Source organism: Rhipicephalus sanguineus, chromosome 3 (assembly GCF_013339695.2).
Source record: "Rhipicephalus sanguineus isolate Rsan-2018 chromosome 3, BIME_Rsan_1.4, whole genome shotgun sequence".
In the NCBI taxonomy this organism is placed as follows: Eukaryota; Metazoa; Arthropoda; class Arachnida; order Ixodida; family Ixodidae; genus Rhipicephalus; species Rhipicephalus sanguineus.
Genome location: NC_051178.1, coordinates 173,852,086 through 173,876,262, shown reverse-complemented (window position 1 = coordinate 173,876,262; position 24,177 = coordinate 173,852,086). Strand labels below are relative to the sequence as shown.

At 46.5% G+C, this 24,177-nt stretch overlaps 1 pseudogene; it reads left to right on the top strand.

Moving 5' to 3' along the window:
- The first annotated feature begins 11,899 nt into the window (after positions 1–11,899).
- LOC125756193 (sulfotransferase 1C2-like) lies at positions 11,900–18,057 on the top strand (annotated as a pseudogene).
- Positions 18,058–24,177: the final 6,120 nt, after the last annotated feature.

Here is a 24,177-nt window from a genome sequence, read left to right as displayed (position 1 = left end):
AAGATAAAATAACATTTTACAGGTAAATATGTAATCAAACGTATCATTGTTGAGGACGGAAATCATTGAACACAAATAGCAGGCAATATGCACTGAAAAAAAAACTATGAAAAAAGTAGTTGACTTATTTGGCGCTTTAATATTTTTCCTGATTTGTGATTTTTTATTACTTCTTGTATACCTTCGTTGTTGTTCAAGAGTGTTGTAATCTGGTAGTGCAACGTTTGTGAACCATAGTTTGTCCTGATCCTGTTATTCCTGTAGCTAACATGGCGAAATGTATATGGCGGATGTTTTTGAGGGTCGTGTAGAGTGAAAAGGTGGTGTCGTTCTTAAGTAAGTGATGTGTCTCAAGAGCCACCCGCAAGTTTTCAAGTTGTGTATGTCTAGTGTACCCAGTTTGCTCCAGTGTTCGTTTGTACTGTCTCGATAATTCATATTACTGATGGCACGAATGGCTTTTTTTTTTGTAAAACAAATAGTGATTGCAAGTTAAATTGCGTAGTGCTTCCCCAGACCAATAGGCAGTAATGCAGGTATGATTGCACAAGAGCGTAGTACATTTGTTTCTTAAACCATAATGACAATAAATTTCTCATTTTGTAGATTTTACCAACCGAACTGGAGACTTTAGAGTACACATGATTAACGTGACCTGTCCAAGTTAGCCTTTCGTTAAAAATTACACCTAAAAATCGTATGGAGTCCACGCGCGATAGAGCACTATTGCGAAAAGTAATAATGGGTTCATTGTCTATAATCTTGTTTTTCAGCTTGAATAATATGAGCTCGGTCTTGTGTACATTGAGCTCTATTTTATTAACGCGATAGCGTGAAAGAGCTCGTATCGTAGAAATTCCGCCATCGGCGTCGGTGTGGGCGCCGTTGGTTGTGAGCGAAAAATCATCATCTTGTCCGTCACCGAAAAATCGAAAAAGCTGCAAATAAAGTAAATAATAAAAATGTTGGGTTTGAGTGAGAATCGAACCCAGGCCGTCTGCGTGGCAAGCAGGTGTTCTACCACACAGCCACGCCTCTGCTTGGAGCTGCTCTGAAAGTAACTTTCATGCTTCCCAAAAATACGCGTCCTGTATACGGGTGTCACAGTATGAGATGTAATATTGCAGTAATATTGCGTGGTACAAGTGTACATTGCCATCGGGCGTCACACCATGCCAATATCACAACGACTTGGTGGTTTAAAGACAGCCACCCATTACAAAAGACACACATTACTGCGCGTATTCCCTTAAGATCACGTAGTGGGTGCATCGCAACTTCGAAAAAGTTTCTCGCGCATAGTTGCTCCTGGTTTAAAGCACGCTACCCATTACATAAGGCGCACACCTTAGTGCGCGCATTCTCTTGAAGACTCGTAGTGTTCGAACTGCGCACTAGGGGCAGGATATCGCTATCGCGTTCAACTCTTAAAGACGAAGCTTAAGTGCCCCCCAATTTTTTTTGCTGTGAGCCATTTGGACAGTCCAGCCAGCCACGTATTTGCGTCGCTCGCTTCAGAATTTATAGCACACCCCAGAAAAAAATTTTTTTTTGTCATCTGCATACATGATCATTTAATGAGTGCAAGTAATGTTGACTATATTGTTGCGAATATATTTATAACTTATTTACAGTGTAGGACAGTCCAGCAGTCAAGATGGCGGTTGTTACTTTTAGAACACCGACACGTCGTCTGCCTCTTCTTCGCACACCTCACCATAGTCATAGCTGCAACCCCGCTACAATATCATTAATATGCAAAAGAATGAGCAGCGGCCCCAAAACTGAGCCCTGCGTAACATAAATCACCCGCCTCCTGGAACCGCTGCGGCAGCAGTGGTTGTATAGAGCTGCTATTCTTGCGACGTAGATCTATTTAAAAAAGCCGGCAGATCCCACGCATTGTGGGAATCGATGTAATGCAGTGATTCCACTCCTGCGCCAACTGCGCCAAAGTGCGCCAAATTGTATTTACTGCGCCATCCTGATAATATCGACGAAAATTGCGCCAAACTGCGCCAAAGCCTCGGGTTTGGGGGCGTCTATCACCGGCAATCGCACGGCCCGCGCGTCAAAACATGTGCAGCTTGATCTTGGGGCTGCCAAAGTCGCAACCATGGACCAAGAATTATTCCGCTGAATAAATAGCGCTCGCGCGTGCGTCCCGAATAAGCCACGATGCCATGCACGGTGCTGACGCAGCTTCTGTTCTGCAAGTCGGCTCGACAGCAAAACGCGCTCTCCGCAGAGGCTCGTGACGTCTAGGCCTCTCGGTAGCGAGAAAGTGCGACGGCGATTCATCGGCGGACGTCGTCTGTTCTAGAAACGCTGCTGATAGCTCGTTTCAAGCGTCGCACGGCACGTAAGGAAAGCGATGTTCAATAATAACTACATGTGTGCTGCTAAAATGTCTGTCACTCCTGTTTCCGGATATCGCGGAATGAAATCTGGGATCGCTAGCAGTATATATATGGAACAATATCGAATTTTCCTTGCTTCGCGTTTATGGAAGAGCACGCGAACGGTGGAAACGCGTTCACACTTTCCTCAGATATACTTTATCCATGAATCTTTATTCGGAAGAGCTTTTTCGTAATTGCTTATACCAGCACGTCCGAGTTTAATCACTCTGCGGTAAATACCCCCTAAAAGGCACTGCCCTTTCGAGCTCACGTGCTAGGGTTCCAATTCGAATTTCTCGCTTGCTTTTTAAAAATGTCATCTCATTAATAAAAGCATATATCCTGGTCGGAGCAGCCGCAAATACGCAGCTGTCAGTAGCGGGCCCGTCGCTGACGGCCCACAGTGAAGCGGCTACCCCATGTTACACGTCCGCCCCTCGCTTTCGGGGGTCAATAGCTGACGGGTTAAAAAACTCAGTTTCGCTTAAGGGCGAAGCAATGAATGCGATACCAACAAATTGTATTGTTAAACGAAGTAAGGCTAGCAGCTAACTCTTTTGGATTCGATCTCGCGTAACTCAACAAAACACTGGTTTAAGGGAATATGGCCGCTCCAGGAAACGAAGCGTTTTCTTGCTCTGAGTTCTCTAAACGCGAAGTAAGCGTTCAGAGCACAGCAAGTTTACGAGCCGTCTCCTGATGCCTCGGGATGGCGCGCGCGCAAGCGCCCTTCGAACGATGCGGTCCCCCTCCCCCCCCCCCCCGCTTCCCTGGCGTTCTTTCATGCTCCTTACGAAAGACGGGCGGGGCGTTTCCTCTCTGTTTGATGAGCAATCGACGGCAGGCCCGCACGCGGGAAGATGTTATCTCATGCGCTGTCCGTGCGACGGAGACAGACGGCCGGCTAGCTTAATCTCCACTTCAGCCGCGTTCGTCGCCAGCGCTCGCGAGCTTTTACCCGCGACTAGAATGCGCGTGGTGATGTTATTAATTTGGTCTTTATACAGAAAATTACGGCAATGGCGACGGCAAAAATCCGCGGAGAGCGTCCATATAATTGTTATCACAATAAACATTTTAAAAAAGGTGAGGAGCCATATGATAAGCGAAGCTGTTTCGCGCATGGCAAGGAGGTGACATGGTGGAGGACAGTTTTGGTATGTAAGGCCAGGTTGTTAACGTTCAATACGCAATATTAATGCGAAAGCATCAGATGCTTTATCAAACACGAAAATTGACCGTCGGCGGCGTCAATCGATTGATGCAAAAAATACTCATGTGATGGCGTCATCATCACGTCATAGATCGTCAAAACTTGTGACGTCATCATGGCGTCATATATCGTGATGTCACGTGATGACGCCATCACGACATCGTCGCTTTACACTGCTTCCGTAATCGGTGCGCCGATCATGGAGCTAGCGCAAAACCAGGTGAGGTGCAGATAGCTTGCAGAGAAGGAGGGGGAGGATCAACCCGTCGATCGAGAAGAAAAAGAACCTGGCTTTCGCCTTGGAGTTTTCTTAGGGAAATGCATTAGGGACAGTGTGGCTCTTTGGCATTGAGGCACTGCTGTACATCACGGCGTTTGTCTACAATGTCTGCTGATAACCACATAGATGTATTTAGAGTGTTATTTCATAAATTGCAATTTTATTGATCTGGTATTCTGTTTATTTGCTAGTGTCGAAAATAATCGCCGAAGAGGTTAAAGGGACACTAAAGGCAAATATTAAGTCGACGTTGATTGTTGAAATAGCGGCCCAGAAACCTCGTAGCGCTGCTTTTGTGCCAAGGAAGTGCTTATTTTGAAATAAAATCACGTTTTTAGTGGTCCGCATCGCGTTAGCGCGCTTCAAATCTCCCGCCTGAAAATACGACTCTCATACGTCACTGCTGCCATGCCCAACGTTGCCCGCTTTTACTGCGCGGCCGCCGACACTAGTAGCAGCCGAGCGGAAGTAGCGGGACCCACAGTAGCAACAACGGCGCTGCGGCAAAGACTTGCACGGATGGGCACATTCAAAGCCGTCACCAAGTTGCGGTTGGTCTCGTAATCCTCAGTACGAAAGTGCAGCGAGCACACACGCAGAGGTTTTGACTGTTTAGCACACTGGCGCAATGGCATGACACTAAGCCACTTCGAGCGTAAGGGTTCATTCCGCGGCACCCAGTGAAAAGACACACCGGTTTCCTTGCTGCAGCACTGGCGTTATGCACCATTCGGGCATCCGGCAATATCACACGCATGCGGCATTTTGTCGAACTTTCTGTCAGAGCGACTTTCACGAGCGCGCAAAACACGCACGGCAGTACGCGATCCCGAAACTACCACTGAGACGGGCGAGGCACAGTTCGGCGAAAACGGAACCTTTGAATCACGCGCGCCGTTCCCCATGGCAACGCCACGGAGGTTTGTTTTCCATGAATCAAGCGGAAACGAACAAACAGCATTTTATTACGTCTTTTGATGCTTGGAATGTTCTTTTTTTACTGCTGCTAGTTTGATTACTAGTGATTTATTGTAGGCCGACTTCCCTACGTCATCGGGATCACTTCGAAAATGTCCCACTCGTGGCGCTCATCATGTGATACATTTAGCTTAATTTCTCGGTAAGTAGGGCACTGCTGTTGATAATATTGCCGTTTTAGAAGTTGTCATACATTGGGCTTTCACTCTGACATAAATTGTTATTTGCCTTTAGTGTCCCTTTAATTCAGAACACTCAACTGCATGAGCCCTTATTTTTTCATTAGCGAGTGAAGTATGAAGTTCTCCTGAGATGATTTTTTCCATGAGATTTGCAATGAATCGAAATATTTCTAGCCTTCATAAGAGCCCCATAGTAATATTCCGGTGCTTGAATGTTATTGCAATATGCTTCCGTAGTGCACTCCAGGATGTAAAATTCGCTGCTCCAAAGTGCTCCCAGATGCAAAATTATCTGCTCCAAAGTGCACCAAGATGAAAATTTTGCTGCTCCAAAGTGCTCCAAAACAGAAATTTTGCTGCTCCAAAAATTGCTCCAAATCAGAAGTCCTCGGTAGCATCACTGGAATCGATGTAATGCGAAGCAGCCAGCAAAGAGCTGCATACATCGTCTTGTATGTCATTGAGGAAAATGCGTGTCATGGTTTTCATGTTAATTCCTATTATTTATGCTCGTCACACAGTAACGTCGCGCAATACCAACTTCGGGGTCGATCAAGCTAGAGAAACGGTCGCCAGCGCCCCATGAGCGTGGCACGCAAGTCATGCTTTACATGACATACGTGTCATGACTTTCATGTTAACTCGTGTTATTTATGTTCCTCACACGGTCACGTCGCAAGATACCAATTTTGGTGTATATCAAGCTAGCGAAACGGCCGCCAGCACCCCATGAGCGTGGCACGTAAGTCACGCTGTACATGACATGCGTGTCATGATTTTCATGTTAACTCGTGTTTTTATGTTCGTCACACAGTCACGTCGCGCAAAACCTATTCCGGGGTAGATCAAGCTAGCGAAACGGCCGCCAGCGCGCCATGATCGTGGCACGTAAGTCATGCTGTACATGACATGCGTGTCATTATTTTCATGTTAACTCGTGTTATTATGTTCGTCATAGTCACGTCGCGCAATACCAATTTTGGTGCATATAAATCTAGCGAAACCGCCGCCAGCGCCCCATGAGCGTGGCACGTAAGTCATGCTGTACATGACATGCGAATCATGATTGTCATGTTACCTCGTGTTATTTATGTTCGTCACACAGTCACGTCACAAGATACCAATTTTGGTGCATATAAATCTAGCGAAACCGCCGCCAGCGCCCCATGAGCGTGGCACGGAAGTCATGCTGTACATGACATGCGTGTCATTATTTTCATGTTAACTCGTGTTATTATGTTCGTCATAGTCACGTCGCGCAATACCAATTTTGGTGCATATAAATCTAGCGAAACCGCCGCCAGCTCCCCATGAGCGTGGCACGTAAGTCATGCTGTACATGACATGCGAATCATGATTGTCATGTTACCTCGTGTTATTTATGTTCGTCACACAGTCACGTCACAAGATACCAATTTTGGTGCATATAAATCTAGCGAAACCGCCGCCAGCGCCCCATGAGCGTGGCACGTAAGTCATGCTGTACATGACATGCGTGTCATGACTGTCATGTCAACTCGTGTTTCTATGTTCGTCACACAGTCACGTCGCGCAATACCAATTTCGGGGTAGATCAAGCTAGCGAAACTGCCGCCAGCGCCCTATGATGAGCGTGCCACGTAAGTCATGCTGTACATGACATGCGTGTCATGATTTTCATGTTATCTCGTGTCATTTATGTTCGTTACACGGTCACGTCGCAAGATACCAATTTTACATTTTACATTACAATTTACAATTTTACATTACAGATACCAATTACACGGTCACGTCGCAAGATACCACGTCGCAAGATACCAGCGCACCATGAGCGTAGCATGTAAATCATGCTGTACATGACATGCGTGTCATGATTTTCATGTTATGACTTGTCATTTATGTGCGTCATACAGTCATGTTACGCCATACCAATTTTGGTGCACATTCGATGAACCAAGCGACCAGGAGAGCACAAAGTCGTAGGCGGCTAGATAGATAGATAGATAGATAGATAGATAGATAGATAGATAGATAGATAGATAGATAGATAGATAGATAGATAGATAGATAGATAGATAGATAGATAGATAGATAGATAGATAGATACGCTCAAAGTCGCAGAAGTTCGCTAAGAAATGCTTCGCATTTAAATCGAGGCGTTTCTGCGCTAAAGAAGCGTATCGCGTGGTGTCAGTGACTTCGATTAACGATAGAGACTCCACTCGGCCGTGGAGCCATTTTTTATTGTTTTTTTTTCCTTGATACAGCACTTCACGCTTGTAGATATCTTTATCCCGGCCAGCTCTTAAGTACGCGATATTGAGCGGGGCTGTCGATATCGTTCATAGTTGCGCGGTGTGCAGGTGTCCAAGCTGACTGCTTACTTGCAGGCCGCCGGTGCTCGTCGTCGCTTACGAGGTTTGTCATGTGTCTTTTTCGGTCCTTGAAGTCTACATTATTACCACCTTTTAAACCATATGTGCCCAACTGCTTGACTCTGCTAAGTGCATAGTTTCTGGGTGTACGCTGTCGCCGTGCGTGCGCAAGTGCTTAGAACTCCCTGATTGAGCCTGAAAATTATTTTTCGCACACACAAAACTGGAAACTCACGATCACGTTCTGAATAAGGGTTCCTCCACGTTTATTCGCATGTAAATGCATTTTCTGCGGATTGAAATTTATTTACTTTATGCTTTAAGATCTTTCATTTTGTTCTTTCTCTTCCTTTTTTTTCTTTTCTTCTATATCTATTGTTACGGAAAGATGGCGAAAAAAATTGGTGAATTGCACTAGGTCGCGCAAGGTTTGAAACAGCGAAATTCGATTATAATCTGAAGTCTAATCTGGTTGCTTCTGATTGTTGCTAGGCTTTATGCAGGTTAGTCACGACACGGATGTCCAAATTCCAGAACCGAGCATTCGCACCTCTCATAGAACGGTCCTTTCTTTATCTTTGCTTTTTTTCTCCCTCTTTCTTTCTCTTTATTTGTTTCTTGATCTTTCTTTTTTTTAACACGAAAGTGTTTTATGCCGGGGTCCACCAAGACTTCAGCGACGTATTTCCGTCACGGAAATGACGTCAAAAAACGCGCGCGATTAGATGGCAAATAAAAACTAAAAAAACGTTCCATCAACGGGAATCGAACCAACGACCTCTCAGCCCGCGACAGCAGATGCAGGGCGCGCTATCCACTGCGCCGCCGTCACATGCTCTGGAGTCTGGAAGCTCTACAAACCCGCCTTTTATACCTCAATCACGGGGCTCTTGGTCGGCGCGGTGGTGTCAGAATAGCTAGGTGGGCTAGTTGGTAACGCATTATGATATAAAACTTTGAGCGCAAATAAACTTCTTCGTCCTGCGTCGTTTACTTGCGCTCAAAGTTTTATATCATAATGCGTTACCAACTAGCCCACCTAGCTATGGAAGTAATGCATCATGACGTGGCCTTCGCGATTAGCTCCTGCAACGCGTCGTTGCTACGCGTCTGTCCCATTAGGCGCGTTTCTAATATGAGAAGTGCAATTTCGTCAATGCCTTAACACACCGCGAGGTGGCGACCTTAGCCCAAGCCTCGGCCTCGCGCATAGCGTCCATCCATATTAAATATAGCTCTGTGACGCGCGCCTGCCTATTTACCACCGCATTCCCCGGCCGCTTACGCTTGCCCCTAGAAAAATCCTGTACTGAGATAGGGCGTACGTACTTACATCGATCACGACTGCTCAATGCAAACGCACGTGGCACGTTTGCATCGTGCGGCCGTACCACTACCTGCAAGAGCTGATTGCACACTCCGGTATCATGAACTGTTGTTCTTGCGTAAGCCATATTAATGCAACAGTAACCCTTGCAAGCTTACATACTGACGAGAGCCTCGCCTGCTAGTTTTTTTTTTTTTTTTTGTCTTTTTTGTCACGTACCAGTGCGCGTGTAGGTGCAACTGCCTCTTTGAATAGAGAAGCGCATTAAGTGACGCCATGTCAGACAGCCGCTTTTTTGTGGAGTTTGATCGCCGCCAACCATACCTTTGTACGCTCATGACTACCAAAGTGTGGGTGATTTCATCAGAAGCTAGCAAACATAGCAAGCAACAGGTGCCATTCTCTCCTTCAAGAAGACGCGCGCGTGCAGGGCAGGGGGGGGGGGGGGGGCACCTTTCCTAGTCACCTAAGAGGGGAAGGTGGCAAAGTGTGCCTCATACTTTGACTTAGCAGGGAGCGGGGGCGCTGCGATTACCCCCCTCCCCCTGCTGAGGAACCCTGCGCACGTACGCCTGTGCGAAGACGTTATTTAACAACGGTAATTCGAGCGAGTAGGTAACTATAATGTCCCTCGTATCCGTGTGAAACGGCCAAGGAAACGGCCTTCAGGACTGCCAGCCAGCGTTGCACGTTACACACTGTTGACTAATCTTGCCGATCATGTCAACGCAGTGAAAGAAAGGCCTACTGTACCCCCTCTCCCCATCCGCGCAAAAAGATAAAATGTTCTGCGGACGCCCTCGCCGCCACTCAAGGGTTGCGAAGACTGGTTCCAACGTATCCAGAACTTGCAGTATACGCTTCGAGCTGATGACGTTGCCTTTCTGTCGTGGTGTATGAGTGTCGCTCTCATTACAGCGATCCCAGCAGAGCGAGTACTTGTAGATCTTGGCCGTGGAGAACAGCGCGAGCAGATGCTGTATAAGGTTGTCAATCTTGCGCGCGCCAGTTTTCTGTGAGTGCGCGACTGTGACAATGCGCGGAAAAAGCGACAACCGCCACTACTTTCGACGCCTCCCCGTCTTTTCGGCTCCCTGAACATATCATATCGTTCGGTGGTCGCGGCAGCGGCCGTACTAGCTGTCGCTAAGTCCGGTCGTTTACTGGGTCGCGTGAAACGGTGAAAGACAGCACCATGGCGGTCCAGAGGGAGCGATGGTATTCCACATAAGCCGGCCATTCGTACCATATGCTCCCTTCTTTGTCTTTTTTTTTACTTACGAATAATCTCTTGACTAACATTCTTGCAATCCATGGCAGATGGGACATATCGTGGTAGTTGCGCAGCAGGATTCTGCATCCTGTGAAGACCTACGGGGGCGATCCGCCGCTTCCTGAAAACTCCGCCTAACATGAAGACACATTGGATCACATACTTTTGAATTGTCCGGTGAGCCCGCCTCTTCCTGAATTGGTTCAGCTCCTTAAGCTTCGGAGCAGTGCATAGGAGGCCGTGCCACTCAACTTTGATCTGGAAGTATAACTCCGGCCCCTTGAGGGGACCTTGAAGGCCGCCGAGAACCATGCTCTTCCGGCCACATAGTGCGACCAAGAACCCGCTGCAATTCAAGAAAGGGAAAAAAAAAAACAGTAAATGGGCTACTCTTTTCAGTGAGTCCTGACTTACCACGTATACAACTCTCTTTAAAGAGACACGTACGTTAACTCCCTTTCGGGTCTCGTGACTCTCCGACGAGAGTATAATGATCTCCAAGGAGAATTCGCATGTCTCTTTAAAGAGAGCCATACACGCCGCAATTCTAGGACTCCCAGAAAAGGGTCAAAGGACTTATTTTTTTTCTTTGAGTTTCGAAAGGTGGAAGGTTAGGGGATGCATGTCCCTAACCTTCCGCCAAATAATAGCCTGCCATCCAAGAAGGTTTTAAAAAAAGTTGCTTCCATACTTCCATCAGCTGACGCGACCCATTTTCCGGCATTTTCGACACCATGGCTTGGCCTAGGTGTAAATAAACCAATTTCACAAGGAATGGTGAAGTGTGGCCAGATATGCTGGGTGTTCAAAATTAAGCTTTATGGTTTTCTTAAAATTCAGCACTAAGAGGTACCTGAAAACCACCTTTGCAGATAAGTTATGTATCCAGGGGGACACAAAGTGAGACAATAATGATCGTTGTCAGCAGCCAATTTAACTAGTTGGAAGAATTCTTCTAGCATGTTTGTGCCCCGAGATATCCTGCTGCAAAGTTTAAATGCGTTTGCATGATTACGCATGCAAGACAGTGATCACTGGCGCAAAGCTCCTCCCCGATGAGCCGCGGCAGCTGTGTTCTGCGTTTAATCTGACAACGGGTCGAAGGCATAGGCAAGGATGATAACGGTTACCCTTTTGCTACCGGCTGGTGATAGCAAGCAATGACTGCTCGTCACATCAGGGCGGAACATTGTGCCGATGCTCACGGTCTTGCATGCGTAATCATGCAAGCCGATATTAAACTTTGCAACGAGATATTTCGGGGCACAGACATGCTAGGAGATTTCTTCCAAGTGGAACTGCGTAGAAACGCGACTACCTCCAACTTTTCGATACAAACATGCCCGCTTGCTGCACTCATTAAAAAGTTCATTATTCAATCTTCGTTAATTGGGCGGCTGACAGTGACAATTACTGTCTCACTTTGTGTCCCCCTGGATACATAACATATCTGCAAAGGTGGTTCTCACGTTCTTCCCAGTGCTGAATTTTAACGAAACCATAAAGCTTAACTTTGAACACCCGGTATAACAAGACTATCATAGATGGACTCGCACGGGTCCAGGAAGTTCGAGAAAATAGGACAATCGTGGTGTCCTTCACTTCACTTGTGGAGAGGGTTCTCTTCATTCCCTCGCCGCGCCGAATAGCGCACGCGCCGTCATTGCTCGTCACCAAGGCCACGCGCAGGAAGCGACGATACGGTGACGCGACGCTACCAACGCTACTGACGGCCGCATTGAAAGACAATGCTTGGCCTCCGAGATCTGACAGCGAGCCGCTGCGACTAAGGCAACTAGAACGGAGAATGGGTGCTGGCCTTCGAGATGTGCTTCTATAGAGCGTTTCGGGTTTCGTTTTCTTCAGCGCTTTCGCATCGCCGAACCTATGGCGACGCGTGTGACGCTGATGTTCGCTGGTGACGTTCACTTGGGCGCTCGCCAGCTCTTGCGCGCGGTGGCGTAAGCATTCGGGCAGCCGACAAAACCCGGACGCGCGCTGACGCGGCAGCTCCGATCGTCTTCTTCCAAGGTTTGTCTTGTTTATTATTACGCTCTTTCTTCCGTATGAACACTACTGCTTTGAGCGCGATTAACATTCTTTGGCAACCTCACGTATCTTAAGGTATGTCTGTATACTTGGCTATTTCACTATAGGGAGCCGCTAGACATTGATGTGACCGACTAGCCAACTTGTGTAATTGGGGTTGTGGTATGTAATAAAAATACTCATATATATATCAATATGGTAATAATTTTAAGGTATGATTTTTCACTGTATACCATGCTTGAATGATATTCGCAATAGCTTCGACATTGCTTGCGATGTCAATGATCTTTTTTCGCTAATGAACTATGTTTTCCTTCCCGAGTCCGCGTCGTCGCCACGCCTTTCCTGCTCCTTCTCGATTCCTTTTCGAGCGAGTTATATATACAGTAAAACCTCGGTGATACGAATCTCGCGGGGTTACCAAAAATATTCGTATCGTCCAAAATTCGTATCACCAGAAAACATAAAAAATTAGTACGCAACAAAAAAAAGTTGGTATACGTTTTGATTTAGCGTTTCTCAGGACCGCAGCGACGCCATGAACAGCTCTGAATGATTGCCAGTAAAGTTTTTAGACGTCAACGATTATACTTGTACTCGTAAATATACGGTGCACGCGCGCGTGTGTAATTAATGAACCAGATGTGTTGTGCCCCGTGGCCGCCAGTAGCCCCTTCCTAATCTTACTACGCTTTTCTTCGTGACACAGAGTACTGCGGCGAAAGTGATTTAAGAAGCGCTTTGGCACACGATAGATAGAGGCCAAGCTCCTTCGCCAAGACCGTCCGCTTCGTGTCTCGGGGTCTTCGTCCACCTTTCATGGGACTTCATGACGGACCCGCAGCCCAAGTTTCAGTCTTGTTTCATAGAACGTCTGATTGCGGGGACATGGCTTGCATCGACGTGGCAGGCACGTGTTAACACAGTACAAATACGCTGCTGCCTCGAGCACAGGAGCACGCGTCAACGCGTCGGAAAAAATCGGCAGATCCCACGCACTGTGGGAATCGATGTAATGCGAAGCAGCCAGCAAAGTGCTGCATACATCGCCTTGTTTGTCTTTGAGCCAAATGAAATCATTCATGCCATGGCATCTAGTCCACCATATATCGCATGTTTGCCATGCACGCATGCATGCACAATCTAGTATACACCATGCCAATGAAACGCATATTCTGGTATATACAATGCATGACCTGTCGTTTATGTTCATCACGCACTCGTGTCATGCCATACCAATTTTGGTATATATCCACGCACCATGACAGTGGCATGTAAATTATACCGTGCATGACATGTATAACATGATTCGCATGTTAAGACCTCTCATTTATGTTCGTCATACAGTCACATCACGCAATACCAATTTTGGTGTATATCAAACAAGCGAAATGACCGCGAGTGCACCATGAGTATAGCATGTAAATCATGCCATACATGACATGCATATCATGGTTTTTCACGTTACCACCTGTCACTAATGTTCATCATACAGTCACATCGCGCAATACCAGTTTTGGTGTATATCAAGCTAGCGAAACGGCCACGAATGCACCATGAGCGTGGCATGTATATCATGACATACATGACATACATGTCATGGTTTTCATGTTACCACCTGTTATTCATGCTCTCCATACAGTCACATCGCGCAGTACAAATTTCCGTGCATATCAATCTAGCAAAACGGCCACGAGTGCGCCATGAGCATGGCATATAAATCATGTCGTACATGTCATGCATGTCATGATTTTCATGTTAACACCATTCATTTAAGTTCTTCATACAGTCACTTCGCGTAATACCAATTTTGGTGTATATCAATCTACTGAAACGGCGCCGACTGAGCTAAAGGGCATCAAACAATTTTTTCAAAGGGCGTTTATAGGATGCACTCAATAAAATGGTATTTCCGGCAAGCTAATGAAGTGATGTAACTGTAAAAATAATGACTTATTTATGCATATCGATTATTCCAGGGCTTTTCGCACGAGCAAAATTGAATAAAGTTGCAAAGTTTGATATTTTTTTCCAGGAACAAGGCAAACTCAAAGGGTAGAAATTAATTATATCCTGGAAGCCTGTTCGACATACTACAAAAGCAAAATAGTTTAGTTGCTGAAGGTGTAGCAAATCGTCTGAAAAAAATTGGAAATTTTTTCTGCCATATTTGTGATGGTCGGAAAAACGCTGGGTGATTTGGCATGGAATGACCCATATATATATATATGGCTCTCTTGACCTATTTTGGTATTGACTTTACCTGTAGCGCCCTCTTTTGACCTATTTTGTTACTTTGAGAACGACGCCAAGCGACGACAAGAGACGACAGCCCGGGCCCCTAAAGTGCTCCACACTTAAAACACCCCATCTTGATACGCAAGGAGGTGGTATGAGTTGCGAAGCGACTTGCCGAGTCATGAATATTGATGGCATTTTCTGGGGTGTAGTTAAGGTAGGTCACCACCTGCAAAAACGAATTTTCTGAATGATTTTTTTAAAATTAGACATTTTCAAGCTCTTTGTCTAGTCAAGAATAATTAGCAAAAAGAAATACGTAGTTATCTTGAGCCGTTCGAAAGTTATGACCATATTTCCAACATCTCCAGGAAGCATTCGAAATCGAAACTGAAGGTTTCTGATTCCACAACACCTGCCATGTCGTCCATAAATGTTTTTCCTTATATATATTACATAATGCTAAGTGTCTAAGTACATTCTAAAGCTTGTGGGGCTTGTTGTTTTCGATTTATTTGAATATTTCCACTACACGGCTGCGGCACTCTGTTGTTTAGGTTGTGCACGTTTTCGCTCGGCTGTCTGTGCTTTTTCGTACACCACTTCGAGCTCTTGGACTTAGCTGTGGTGGCCTTTCAAGGAGGAAGTTATAGCCCTCCATGGAATATGGCAAAGTATAGGACAAAAAAGAAGCATCAACGCAAGTTATGGAATCAATATACCAAGAGTGGACCCGCTGTGGCGCACATAGATGAGAGTCAGCTGGAGACGCAAATTGAGCTAGAAAAATATATATAGTGCTTCAGCTGGCTCAAAAGGAGAATGCGTCGCTTCAGAGGAGGTCCCAAGCTATGATCCTGGATAATTTCAGACATATTTAATGTTTCTTTATTATATGTGCATTCGACTGAAATATTTAAAGCCATTTTTCTCAAAACGTAATTTTTTGCATCCTACACTTACGCGAACAGTGATAACTTTCCTTCTGATAAACATTTTTACATACAATTTTGCATACTATTTTCTTATAGGTTGAGTTGTGCATTCAAGCAGAATTATTGAAAAGGAGCTGTAACTTTTTGTACTGTGGCCAGTTGTGTGCAAAACAAACCTCTCAAATATAAACCTTTCCATTCTTTTTACGATAACGCGCTTTAGATTAGAGGTGGGGTGATCGTGGTGGTTAGATGCACAGGATAGTGTCCTCACTATACGCACCTGCCAAGTCTCGTTTCAATCGCACCAATCATTTTGTAGTTATGACTGTTGGTGCAACATGCATATTTCGGCAGATTTTTTACATTTTTGGCAGTTTCATCATTCTAAAGTTTAAATTTGCCTAAGCCCCACAAGCCAAAACCATAATTATAACTTTTGGACTGCAGCTGCAAAACTTTTTCTCGATGGTGGTGACCTACCTTAAATGATCACTGGTAAAGGGGGTAATGGTGGTGCTGCTGCAACAGGCAGGTTTAGCTTGTCATACAAAGCCAACAATTGCTCCGCGCGAGCCTCTCATGAGTTGATAGCATGGTTGTGTCACCAGCTGTCGATCAGTCACGTGTCTGCGGGTAAAGGAGGACTGCGTTGTATCCTAATGGATCCAATGATGAAAAATTTTATGGAGAGAGAGAGAGATATAAATTTAATGAGGAAAGTCAGGGATGTTAACTAGAAGATAAATATTTGATGTGCTACCCTGCACTGGGGAAGGGGTGGCGGGAGACAGACAAGCAAAAAAGATAACTTTTTACTGAACTTTTACTGTTACTCAAGGGCCCAAAAACGACCTCTTAATACTTGGTATCCATGATGTCCATCTGACGTCCGAACTATCTCAAAATATTCTAGGCTTTCTTTTAATATTCTTACCCCAAGTATAGGTAAGCGTTCACTTAAGCCTACGTTCGATGAGCACTTAAATGAAATGTCCCTGAGAAACGAGCGCATCATTGTCGATGCTTGCGAAAGCTCGTTCAAACATCTGCATTGTTCTGTGATTGTTATCCGTTGCAGGTAAGGAACGGCCCTTGGCGTCGGCTTGCCATGGCGTCTCCATCAGATCTGCTTGAAGGGAACACCGACAAGGGAGAGGCTGCTGTGCAGGTTCAGGAGTCTTTTTGTTGCTTTTGTTAAAGATGACTCTACATTATATGCAGTGATTTACCCCTCCCTCCCATTTATTTCGAAAGATATCTGCATAATCACCCTTTGTCCCCTCCCCCACAATTAGGACGCACCCTCTGATCCCTCTTCCACCCCAGTTAAGACCAGAGAAAGGAAGAGAGAAGCAAGTAATGGCGGGGAGGTTAATCAGACGCACGTCCGGTTTGAAACCCTGCACTTTGGCTCGAAGGAATAAAGGAGCGAAAAGAGAGACAAAAGAAAAGAGAGAAAGGGACAGAATCACAAGCACACTTGGGGGAGCGCATCCAGAATCCTCGATGAACCCCTGATTACCAGATTATATAAACAACGAGCGATCTAAAATATTGAATTAGATATCTGGTGTGCCGCGTGGACAGCAGCTCGTGCCGAAATTCTCGAAACACAAAACTCGACTGTGGTGTCCCGAAGCACTCACCTTCTCTATACCAGCCTGTCCATTTCATCTTACGGTCGCCTACTTGACGTAACTGGTCTCTCACGTCGGTTACCATTATTTCTTGTTTCAGGCATGCAAGCCTGGCTCTCAGACCTTGTACCGATACGTGGGAGGAGTGTACCTCAACATCATGTATCCCGAGCAAAACGTGCTCTCCGCATTGTCCTACAAGCCGCTGGACGGTGACCTCTTCGTCGCGAGTTACCCCAAGTGCGGAACGACGTGGACGCAGCACATAGTGTATAGCATTCTACGCTGACGGTGCGACCCCGACCAACGTCATGGAATTCATGAGCACCAGTCCATTCCTGGAATTTATGGGAGCCGAAGGCGCACGCGCCATGCCTCGACCAGGAGCCATCAAGACCCACCTGCCGTTCGACAAGGTCCCTTACTCGGCTAAGGCCAAGTACATCTACATAACCCGTAACCCGTACGACTGCTGCGTGTCGGCTTTTTACCACATGAAGAACTTCCATTCGATGCTCTTCGACGGCACGTTCGACGAGTACTTCGACATGTTCGCGGAAGGAAAAGTGGACTACGGCGACTACTTCGCCCACCTTCTGTCCTGGCACAAACGTCGCGGTGACAGTAACGTTCTCTTTCTAACGTACGAAGACCTCAAGAAGGACCCTCGTGGCTCTGTGCTCAAGTTGGCCGACTTCGTCGACAAGCAGCGGTATGGCGACAAGTTGAGGCAGGAACCGGAATTATTAAACAAGGTCCTCGACTCAATTAGCATCGACTCCATGAGGAAACTCTACTCCCAGATGGGAGAATGGGGCAAACAAATCGCGACCACGCCCTTGGAAGCACTGCCCGAAGCAATGAGGTCGGCAATGGAAATCGTCAAAGAAGTGTTCGCGCAGCCGATCAAGGGAGATTTCGTGAGGAAAGGCATTGTGGGAGACTGGAAAAATCACTTTTCTTCCGAGCAGATCGCGAGGATGAAAGGGCTGATTGCTGCGAGGACAGCTGGTAGTGACGTCATGAATCTGTGGAAGGACACGGACATACCCCGTTGATGATGAGACATTCATGTTTGAATGTCTTCTTTCTTTCTTTCGTTCTATCTTTTGCAGGGAACATGTTAAACTTATGATGGGCGGTGCTTGTTGGTCTTCGGTGTAAGGTGATCAAATAAATTAAAGTGTGAACCGACCCGGGCATAGTCATTTTATCCCGCACAAACGTGATAAGCCAGTATTTCATCAATATCATGTACCCGAACGATTTCTGATTTTTCCGGTGAGCAGTTCATACCAGAGCTCTCCGCAAATAGATGTGCTGTCTGAGCTGCTTGTAGTAGTAGTAGTATTAGTTGTATTAGTAGTAGTAGTAGTAGTAGTAGTAGTAGTAGTAGTAGTAGTAGTAGTAGTAGTAGGTGGCCGAGAGAGGCTCGGGTCGCCCAAAGGGTTATATCGTCGGCGTACAGGGCGTCGCCCATGTCTGATATCGACTCGAGCAGTCGAGCGAGGCCGGTCGTCCCATTATCGCAGAGTAAAGGAGATAGTGTGAGTGACGCCGCCTGCAGAGAAATTCATATCCGCACTTGCATTTAAAACATGCCATACAATCAACCGCATACGCCGCTACTTCCCTGGGGTATGGTGGACAGCCTACTCTCGGTCAAATTACGTGGGAATGTGAACTCAGACCACCCAAAATTAACACGCCGCCCACAGATTCTAGCGCAAAAATTCAGAACGGAGCAGTGGGAGATATGGCTCGCCAGCAAGGAAAAGGAGGCCCAAGTGGTGCTAACTGACCAGACACGACGGGCTGCTGAGGCCAGTGGAACCCTGGATTAGAGGCCCCAACCACTTGTTTCCGCAACCCCCTTCTTTTCTAAAACGCTTTTCAATTCAATCAATATATCGCATTGGCTATGTTGCCAACCTTAAAGGGGTTGTAAAAGTACAGTGGTACGAGGACTAGCCACTTAAGCTGCACTGGCATCTTCGTGCAACGATTTTCTTGTAAAAAATAAAAATATATGCGTCATTGCTTTTCTCCGTTTACGATATTAATGCTGCCCACGATAACACCGAAACATAAGTTAGCATAAACCAGCAGTTTACCAGCAATGAGACTTCTAATACGTAGGCGTCCGCACCGGGAGAGCAGGGGGGGGGGGATAAGCCCCCCTCCCCTCATTATTCAAGGGAGGCGCAAGTCTGCCCCATACTTAACTCAGTCAGACCTGTCCCGTCGTTTTTTAATGCGGAGTGTTGTGGCAATGCAGATATTTTGCCATAACGGTGGCCAAGGACACCTTGCAATCCGAGAACTGGTTACCGCCGGTACTTGCCACCGGAAGGCCGTTGACCACAGACAAACCGTTGTGAGCAGGACGTCATCGCTTCATTTTATTCACTTTCATCTTTTCATCTATTGCAAATCTTGTTTTTTTTTTTTCGCACTTGAGGAAATGGGGGGCGGAGGAATAGGGGCTGCAGTGAAGCTCCCCCCGCCCACCCACCCCTCCGTAGTGGAGAATCCTGCTGACCCCTATGCTCTCTCGTTTTAGGGAATAAAATACAGTCCGGACATAGTATGGTTTTGTACAGGATCACAGGCACAGCAGCATTTACCTCAAAATTCACTTCAGACGCGTTGTGCTGCGTGGTTTAAATTCGGTATCGTAACACCATCCATGGCGCGCGCATATGCAATCAAACGGTAAAGCTAGTCGTCTTTGTTGCGTTGAGCAAAAAGAGAGGGTGTACTTCGATAAAAAACGAACGGTTTGAAGGCGACGCTCTCTGCAACTGCTGCGATCAAGTGAAACAACAAAAATTTCAATATACTTTTTTTTGTCATAACGCATACGTAACCGTAGAATGTGTGGAGGCTTCGCACGTTATTGTAAAGTAGGCTACACGAGGTAAGCTGGCTCCAACGACACATGACTTAATGTCCGCTATCGGGTTTGCAGCAATTCTTTCAGGGCAGCTTTCCGCTCTGCCATAGCAGAGCATCGATGCGACTTTAAATCGTCTCAATTTTAGAGAGCCGCTCTCGGGCTCCCGTTCCTGCCATAAGCGTCGTCTCTTGTACACTCTAAGAAAAAAGAGAGTCAAAAGAGGGTCATGGAACCGTGACTCTCTTCGGGTGTCCACCTGACCCCTTTTGGAAGGTACAGGCAGAGAAAAAGAGTTCGCAGTTCGGAAGGAGTCACTGGACGCTCCTGAAGCGCGTTTCGAATGGCTTCCGTCATGAAAGAGCCACCGTATTGGCCTCGAGGCCCACCACTGGAAACGCCGGCGCCACCGTCGGCGTGACGTACTTGGCAGGATCACGTGGTCTCCGCGGCCGCGTCGGCTGCTTGTGGCGCACTGCCGCGTGCTTTGAAAACGAGTTTCAAGTCCCACATTCGCTGCGGTCTGTTCAACTTCGAAAGTTTTCTCTCATTTTCTACTCAATTGAAACCATTGTAATAGAGTGACTGCCTCCGAAGGCGACGAACGTGGGGCTCTACCGCTCGGTGCCGCAGCGCCGCGCTTACGCAGAGCCCAGTGTCAGCCTGCACTGATAACCGCGGGACAAGAAACAGCGTGAAGCATGGGTTGTAAAGCTAAGAACCGGCAAGTAGCCATCCGCTACGAGTCTTGTGTGCAACAAGCACTTCCGCGACGAAGACTTTTGTTACTGCGTCGGGCCTGCGATGTTCGGTGAGTAGCAGACAGCGTGCACTGAGACGATGGCTCGCGCGCGATTCCCGCCGGCGAATGATGCTTATCTGCCACTGGATCGTAAAAGCGCTACATTTTAACACGTGCGATGCCATCTCAGAACCCTCCAATGCGACCTCTTGATCGTCGGCCCCGTGCTCAGCGTCCACAAAATCGGCTGCAGATGCGCAAGTCATTGTTTAGATACGTTGAATTAAAAAACGCACAGGGTTCCTTATGCATTCGTTAAAGATGACTAGAAGGCGAAAGCCATCTTCTTCTTGTCAGTCGATGTACTGATTCTCCCGCGTTACTGTATTTTCTTTCTTTTCCTATAGGCGTCGCATGCTACTACATGCACGGTCTCGTAGACTGGTTCTCCTTCCACCAGCAATCTCGAAGTGGTGAAGCTTTGGTCTATGAATTTGTTGATCACAGAGAGCGGCAAGTTCACTGGAATGCAAACGGAACGATAATAAGGAGCATTAAAAAAAGGCGACGCATTTGCTGACGTTTTGTGTGAGCACCAAACGAAACGAATGCGCTGAATAAAGAAACAGAAGCAGCGGCATTTGCCCGCTGAGAAGACCGATCAATACGCAGTGCGAGACAACTTGTCAAATGACATTGAAACGTACCCGAATTTAGACCGAAAAAGAAAAAAAAAACACTGAATCGCCGGGACGGCAGATCACAAAGTTGTCATGCGCACCGAAGCCGCAGTTGTAAGGAAATTGTTTTTGAACTGCTCTGATAGTGTCCGCGCAACAGTAGTTGTTTGTTTACTCACAAATTCTCATGTTTTGCGGCCTAAAGTTCACAGCGCGGTGCCAAAACGCGCTCGTAGCAAAAACGAAACCATCAGTACGAACATACATGCAGACGCTCATACATGCAGAGGCACCGTCAGTCGTCGCTAACCCGTGCGATCGCTGGCTTGAGGCTTCTTTCTGCTATGCTCCGTTTGGTTATACAGGCAGTCTACTCTAACGAGATATTTCACATAGTTTGCACTCAGCGAGTGACTACTTTTCACGCAAGAAGCCGGTTCAGGGGTCTCCAACGCGGTGACAGCGTGAAGCGGGTGCTCCGTTTTCTGCAAAGAGACAGCGACTGTAGACTACCTTGTGCTTTCAGTTCGTCGAAAATGATTATCTTGGCAGTAAAGAACACAGTTCATTTCGAAAGTACTTACAGAAATGCTCTGGAGGGCTTCCGCGAGGTGTTTTTGTAGAGCGCGGACAGCAAAACCTATGGGGAGCGCGCCGGCGGCATCCTGCCTAGCACGCAATCGAGGCGCGTCCGATAGAGGGCGACTCCGTAAGCCAAAAAGTTGGTGGAACAAAGAAATCCGGGAAGCGATCGAGATGCGACGTCAGGCATCACGGGAGCACAGAAAGGCAAAAAAGGAGAAGCGGCCACAGGACGAAGTCAACCAAATATGGGAAATATATTTAGAGCAAAAATCCATTGTGCAGAAATTAGTCGAGGCAAAAATTAAAGGTGAAAGTGATCGCTGGATGACAGAGATTCGCGAAAAGAAGAAGGCCGCGCCTAGGATATTTTGGAGCCACCTAAAAGCGCTGGGTAGGAAGTCTGTCACAATGCAACAACATATGGTAGATGAAGGAGGAAATAAATTGGAAGGATATGAAGCGCTAGGTTACATCCGAAAGATAACAGCCGATTCGTTTAAAAAGGTCCCCCAGGGGATTCCCCCGGTGAGTAAAAGTACGCAAAGGAGTGCAACCGACGAAGATGTAGTACTAGAGAATTTCAATTGGAAGAAGGCCGAAGGAAAAATTCCTAAGCGCACTACTCCGGGCTTAGATGGGGTTCCCGTCAGCCTCATTAACGAACTCGGACATAACACTAAAGAAGCACTGCTGAAAGCCGTAGAAAAGTGCTTACAGGAGAGGGAAATACCAGACAGTTGGAGAAAAAGTAGAATGAACTTAATCTATAAAGGCAAGGGAGAAAAGGATAACATTCGCTCGTATAGACCGCTAACAATTACATCGGTGCTATACAGGTTGGCGATGCAGGCAGTAAAATTAAAAATAGAAGCGTGGGTAGAACAAAATGATATTTTGGGAGAACTTCAGAATGGATTTCGAATCGACAGGCGGTTAGACGATAATCTGTTTGTTCTTACCCAGTGTATAGAAATATCTAAAATAGAAAACAGGCCCTTATACGTAGCTTATCTAGATATCACCGGGGCGTATGACAACGTTAATCAGGAAATTTTGTGGGATATATTGAAGGAAGTGGGCATAGGTGACGACTGTGTACAGCTTTTGAGGGAAATATACCGAGGAAATACAGTTTGTATAGAATGGGAAGGAATAAGTAGCAAGGACAGCGTTGAAATTAGCAAGGGGCTGAGACAGGGATGCCCTTTGTCCCCGCTGTTATTCATGCTGTACATGGCGAGGATGGAAAAAGCGCTAGAAGGTAGCAACATTGGATTTAATTTGTCACACAAACAGGTCGGAGCGATGGTTGAGCAGAAGCTTCCAGGTCTATTTTATGCTGATGATATTGTCTTATTTGCGGACAGTCAAGATGATATACAGCGACTGGCAGATATATGCGGAAGGGAGTGTGAGGCTCTAGGACTAGGATTTAGTGCAACAAAATGTGGATTGATGGTATTCAATGATCACGGAGACCATACGGTATTAATACAGGGCCAAAAAATACCGAGGGTAAGCGAGTACAAGTACCTCGGAGTATGGGTAAATGAGGGGGATAGATATATGGAGGTACAAGAGAAAGCATCGGTAGCAAAGGGAAAGAGGAATGCTGCAATTATGAAGCACAGAGCTTTATGGGGATACAATAGGTACGAGGTGCTTCGAGGGCTGTGGAAGGGTGTGATGGTTCCGGGGCTTACATTTGGGAACTCAGTGGTGTGCATGAAGTCAGAGGTGCAATCAGGAATGGATGTAAATCAAAGGACGGTGGGCCGCCTCGCGTTGGGCGCTCACGGGAAGACGACAAATGAGGCGGTAAAGGGTGATATGGGATGGACAGGCTTTGAAGTGAGGGAAGCGCAGAGCAAAATGAGATTCGAAGAGAGGCTGAGGAAAATGAAGGAGAGTAGATGGGCAGAGAAGGTTTTCAGGTATTTGTATAGAAAAAGCGTTGACACGCAGTGGAGAAAAAGAACTAGGAGGCTCACCAGTAAATATACGGCTGGCAGTGCGGGCGATATGGCAACAAGGAGCATTAAGCGGAAGGTCAGAGAGGCGGAGAGGACTTATTGGATGACAGCGATGGAAAAGAAGCCGGCTCTGAGTAACTACCGAAAAGGAAAAAACGAAATAAGGAGGGAAAGGTTTTACGATAATTCAAGGGGAAGCGCTTTACTGTTTGAAGCAAGGTCGGGCTGCCTTAGAACGCGTAGTTATAAAGCGAGATTTAGTAACGAAGAAGAACAATGTACATGCTGCGGGGGAACTAAGGAAACGATGGAACATGTACTGATTGAATGTGGCGATATTCACCCAGGTATACGTGTGGGCACGAGTCTACATGAAGCCTTGGGTTTTAGGGACAACAATGGAAAGCTGAACACGTCCGCGATAGAAATA